Source organism: Triticum urartu, chromosome 7A, assembly GCF_056163025.1.
Source record: "Triticum urartu cultivar PI428250 chromosome 7A, HENAU_Tu73, whole genome shotgun sequence".
NCBI lineage: Eukaryota > Viridiplantae > Streptophyta > Magnoliopsida > Poales > Poaceae > Triticum > Triticum urartu.
Window position 1 is genome coordinate 670,582,198 of NC_141879.1, and position 6,578 is coordinate 670,588,775.

A 6,578-nucleotide genomic window follows, 5' to 3' on the forward strand; every position below is an offset into this window, starting at 1 on the left:
GCATTAGGAGGATCAGGAGGCAAGTTGCAGTGCTGCAAGTGGCAAGAAGAAGAGCAGCAAGCATTAGATGCTTGCACTCCTGCTCTTATTTGCTTTTGAAGCAAAGTTTTTTTCCTAGCTGGAATAACACAGTAAAAAAGAAGTGTCTGAACAAGCTGTTGCTTTTTGCTGTGAATGTGCAGGTGTTCCTGGGCTGAGGGAGAGGATAGAGGCACGAGGAGGAGAAGAGCACCTAGACCAGAGGTGAGAATGAATGAGCTGGTGTTTAAACCATGGCTAACTTAATTTGTGTTTGGGGTTGGAGCTGGGAAAGAGAGACAGAGGGATAGGAGGGGGGAGGGGAAAGAGAAATGTTTATTTTAGGGTTTAATTAGACTCAAGATTCTGGTGTTTAACCCTGTTGTGTTGCTTCTAGAAATAATATAAAAGCTGTGAAAAGAAATCTGTGGAGTTGGCACTTTACATAAGGTTGTAGATCATTGTAGTGTCCTAATGTCTAGGACTGTTGCATTGGAGGTTCATCTTGCAAACATATCAAAACTTGCAAACATTTTATTACTTGTTGCAGTGGAGGTTCATCTTGTCTTGAGGCAAACAAATCGGCATTGGAGGCTCATCTTTGAGGCTCATCTTTATTACATATCAGAACTTGCAAACAAATCTGTGAAAGACTTGTAAAGTTGCTGGGTTTTGTCTCCGACCATTGTGTCATGATGAATTTGCAGGTACCCTAAGAGGCCCTTGAGTTTGCCGGAATGTCGATTAACTTCCGTTCCGGCAAATTCGGGTACTCCATATGTCCTATTTTCAGCAAAGGTCATGCTGAAATTTTCCGTGAATTTTAGCATTACTTTGCTAAAAATAGGACATATGGGGTACTTGCGGGGCCGGGGTATCTTAGTACTTAGTTAAGTAGGATCAACTGCCCCGCCATTCTTGCTGCATTAAACCATAGGTGGCAATAGAGCCAAGTGATTAGGCCCTAAACCCTAGATGATAAACCCAACATAGGTGGCAATAGAGCCAAGTGATTAGGCCCAACCTAGGGTGCCTCGACATCGATAAACCCTAAATGATGAAAACTTAACTTGGCTTCTATAGGGTGCCTCGGTGTCGATGAGAACCTAAATGATGTACGCTTAGGCTTTTAGGGTGCCTCAACGTCGACAAAACCTAAATGATGAAAGCTTAGGATTTTAGGGTGCCTCGACGTCGACAAACCCTAAATGATAAAACCTTGGCTTTTAGGGTGCCTCGGTGTCGATAAGAACCTAAATGATGAAAGCTTAGGCTTTTAGGGTGCCTCGGTGTCGACAAATCCTAAATGATAAAAGCTTAGCTTTTAGGATGCCTCGGTGTCGACAAACCCTAAATGATGTAGTTTTGAATTATGAACGTAGGATATGTTGTCATCATCATCGGACGATGAAAGGGACGATGAAAGTCTCCCGGCGGAGTGCGACTGGTGCCACGACGATCGAGGTCTGTACGACATGCCTCACCTGGACGATGATCGGCGCTTCAGCATTAAGCTCGAGGAGGCCTTCGAAGTTGAAACGGTACACAACGACGACAAGTGTTATTTTCATAATTAAGCATGACTTCAACTATTTCAACGTGTAATTTTCATCTTTTACAATTCGAGTATAGCTTATCCCATGCCATGCAAGACGATATGTCTTGGAGAGGATGGATTTTGAAGACCATGAAATTTCTGAAACAAAGAAAATTCACCTAAGGACTCATCACAATGTGGACTTTGAAGTAAATCTATATAATTCGGAGAGCGTAACCCATTTTGGTTGCAAAAATTGGGAAGCATTTCGCAAGATGTATGGTTTTGATGAGGGTATGCTTATCACCATGGATCTTGGTAATCCTGACATCAACCAAGACAATATGGACATTTGGGTCCTTGTTGATACGCCTCCAGTTCTACCGCTATGTGAGTTTCTCAAACATAGTTATTAGCTAATTTATATTGTTTATTTCAAAATAGTTGATAGCTTATTTCCATTGACAGCTTATTTTTATTGTTCAAAGAATGTGCAAGAGATGGTAGACAAAACCCACTACACCGATGGCTCCGAATTGACAACTTACAAGGAGAAAAATCATCTGGTCGGATTTTGTACTGACATTGAGAATTACATTATCCACAATCAAACTCCTCAACATTATGGTAAATACGTGCCACTAGTGCATGTGTTCAACTACGGTAACTACCATGGAGATACCCTGGTAAGATTTTTACTATTACGACATCCGTGCATCTTTTGCATACTTCTAAAACTAGTACATCATTGCTAACTATGAAGTTACTACTTTGTTTTTCAACAGATAATCCCAAAGAATTGTGTGCCTCATATGATGTATCAGAAAGGTAGTGTTAATGTTTCGAACATACAGCCAGGTCGTCGTACGAATCTCAACTGTCCATATGAGATTTCTAAAAGAAGTGGAGACATGAAAATCAAAGGATGGAAAAAATGTATGGACAGTCGTAAGGAGCTTCTTGGAAGCAAAAGGAAGCGAAGCGCAAGAATTGGAGACAGGATGTTCTCCATTCTCCATAATGGGGAGTCAGGGTCTATATTGTTTTATGCTATTTTAGCTTAAATAGGGTATTTAGGTCCTGCCTAATACTGATGATCATGTGCTAAGAACAATTAAGTAGGGTTGGTTCGATGACTATCAAGATGATGACCGTATGACTTGTTATGAATAACGACTAGAAGTTGTATGATGATGATTAGTAGGACTTGTTAGGATTAGTATTACTTCCGACAAACTTGATACTCGCGGTCTCGAGACTTGTAATGTTTTATCTTTGTTCAGTCTTTTGAATTCGGAGACTAATATGATGAATTGTATTCGGAGACTAATCTTCTATTGTATTCGATGAATCTGCTATTGCTGTGTGCTACTGTCTATATTCTGTCAAATAATATATTTTGTAACCTGTGCAAAAATCAGAAAAGTAAAAAAAAACTTAATATTCATACTAATGGCGCATCACTAAAGAGTGCGCCATTAGTATGCCAAGTATACTAATGGCGCATCCATCCGCAGTGCGCCATTAGTGTGCCAAAGCACATGGTTAAATATGGCCCTGGGAGGCATACTAATGGCGCATGGTGTTATATACTAATGGCGCACTGGGTGGTGCGCCATTAGTATACCAGATACTAATGGCGCACCAGTGGTGCGCCATTAGTAAAAAGTACTAGTGGCGTGATACTAATGGCGCACCAGTGATGCGCCATTAGTAGGCAAAACTGGTGCGCCATTAGTAGGCCTTTTCCTAGTAGTGGAATTTTTAAGATTTTTTTCTTCATGATGAATAGTAAATGAACAGTCATTCTATGCTATTTTCCACAGCTTACACATAGATTCGCCATTGATGCTACACATGACAGAATTGTAGTCTTCAATGAAGAAATTCTTTGTTTTTAGTATTGCACTCATGTTGAGCTTGTTCGAAATCAGGAGCCAAACACTACAGGAATTAGGTAATTTGCCGTCTATGAAGTACATATGGAAAAGGCCAAAGAACATGCCGCAAAGATTTTGCCATCAGTAAGCGGACAACAAAGTGTGTCAGCAAAGGGTACTTTGCCATCAATTTTTCATCGGACAGAAGGCAAAGACTTTGCCGTCAGCCAATCTCAGTAACAAACGGCAACGAAACATCTTTGCCGTCAGCCGAACTACTTTACAGATGGTATAGTTTTTTGAATTCAATTTTTTAAGAGTGTATAAAAGATATGGGATGCAACTCAATTGTATTCCTTGGAGTTGGTCACAATATATGGGATGCAACTCAAGTGTATTCCTCGGAGTTGGTTCACCATGTCAAAGAGACCCTGTGAAATGGTGAGGAAGAGCCCCTCGACGATGCAAGCGTCCACGGCAAGCCACTCGTCGTCGTCCTTCATGTCACGGAAGTCGACGCACCCGTCAACATTCTCGATGAGATGGTAGGAGCGGAACAAGAGCGTGAAGTAGGTGTGCCATGCATTGTAGGATGGCGAGTCGATGTCGAGGACGACGGGCAAGTGATCTTTGATGTGGAGCTCGTTGAGGCGGTCGGAGGTGAACATCGCGCCAGCGAAGGAATCGGCGTCGGATGGATCGGCCTTGGAGAGAAGATGGAGACCGAGGGTAGGGAAGGGGTGGCGGCTACGAGGGGAGTAGCGGCGGCGGCTAGGGGCGGGGGGGGGGGGGGAGTAGCAGCGGCTAGGGGGGGTGGGAGTAGTGGCGGTGGTGTAGGGTTTTGATACGTCTCCAATGTATCTATAGTTTTTGATTGTTCCTGATAACCCACAAGTATAGGGGATCGCAACAGTTTTCGAGGGTAGAGTATTCAACCCAAATTTATTGATTCGACACAAGGGGAGCCAAAGAATATTCTCTAGTATTAGCAGTTGAGTTGTCAATTCAACCACACTTGGAAACTTAATATCTGCAGCAAAGTATTTAGTAGAAAAGTAATATGATAGTAGGGGTAACGGTACCAAAAGTAATGTTTTTGGTATTTTGTAGTGATGATAGCAATAGCAATGGAAAAGTAAATAAGCGAAGAACAATATATGGAAAGCTCGTAGGCAATGGATCGGTGATGGAGAATTATGACGGATGCGGTTCGTCATGTAACAATCATAACCTAGGGTGACACAGAACTAGCTCCAATTCATCAATGTAATGTAGGCATGTATTCCGAATATAATCATACGTGCTTATGGAAAAGAACTTGCATGACATCTTTTGTCCTACCCTCCCGTGGCAGCGGGGTCCTAATGGAAACTAAGGGATATTAAGACCTCCTTTTAATAGAGTACCGGAACAAAGCATTAACACATAGTGAATACATGAACTCCTCAAACTACGGTCATCACCGGTAAGTATCCCGATTATTGTTAGTTCGGGGTTAACGGATCATAACACATAATAGGTGACTATAGACTTGCAAGATAGGATCAAGAACTCTCATATATTGATGAAAACATAATAGGTTCAGATATGAAATCATGGCACTCGGGCCCTAGTGACAAGCATTAAGCATAGAAAAGTCATAGCAACATCAATCTCAGAACATAGTGGATACTAGGGATCAAACCCTAACAAAACTAACTCGATTACATGATAGATCTCATCCAACCCATCACCATCCAGCAAGCCTACGATGGAATTACTCACGCACGGCGGTGAGCATCATGAAATTGGTGATGGAGGATGGTTGATGATGACGATGGCGACGGATTCCCCTCTTCGGAGCCCCGAACGGACTCCAGATCAGCCCTCCAGAGAGGTTTTAGGGCTTGGCGGCGACTCCGTATCGTAAAACATGATGAATCCTTCTCTCTGATTTTTTTCTCCCCAAAACCAAATATATAGAGTTGGAGTTGAGGTCGGAGGAGCTCCACGGGGTCCACGAGGTAGGGGACGCGCCCCCACCCTCGTGGACAGGTGGTGGGCCACTGGCCTTCATCTTTTACAAGGATTTTTTATTATTTCCGAAAAGTTGTTCCGTGAAGTTTCAGGTCATTCCGAGAACTTTTGTTTCTGCACATAAATAACACCATAGCAATTCTGCTGAAAACAGCGTCAGTCCGGGTTAGTTCCATTCAAATCATGCAAGTTAGAGTCCACAACAAGGGCAAAAGTATTTGGAAAATTAGATACGACGGAGACGTATCAGTTCCATGTTATTATATTATCTGTTTTGGATGTTTATGGGCTTTATTATGCACTTTTATATTACTTTTGGGACTAACCTATTAACCCAGAGCCCAGTGCCAGTTTCTGTTTTTTTCCTTGTTTTAGAGTATCACAGAAAAGGAAAATCAAACGGAGTCCAATTGACCTGAAACTTCACGGAACTCATTTTTGGAACGGAATCAATCCAGAAGACTTGGGGTGTACGTAAGGGAAGCAACGAGGAAGGCACGAGGCAGGGGGGCGCGCCCACCCCCCTCGTGGGCCCCTCGTGGCCCCCCTGACGTATTTCTTCCTCCTATATATATATCCATATACCATAAAAACTTCAGGGAGCACAATAGATCGGGATTTCCGCCGCCAGAAGTCTCCGTAGCAACAAATAACCAATCCAAACCCGTTCCGGCACCCTGCCGGAGGGGGAATCCCTCACCGGTGGCCATCTTCATCATCCCGGCGCTCTCCATGACGAGGAGGGAGTAGTTCACCCTCGGGGCTGAGGGTATGTACCAGTAGCTATGTGTTTGATCTCTCTCTCTCTCTCTCTCGTGTTCTTGAGGTGATACGATCTTGATGTATCGCGAGCTTTGCTATTATATTTGGATCCTATGATGTTTCTCCCCCTCTACACTCTTGTAATGGATTGAGTTTTCCCTTTGAAGTTATCTTATTGGATTGAGTCTTTAAGGATTTGAGAACACTTGATGTATGTCTTGCGTGGGATAACCGCGGTGACAATGGGTTATTCTATTGATTCACTTGATGTATGTTTTGGTGATCAACTTGCGGGTTCCGCCCATGAACCTATGCATAGGGGTTGGCACACGTTTTTGTCTTGACTCTCCGGTAGAAACTTTGGG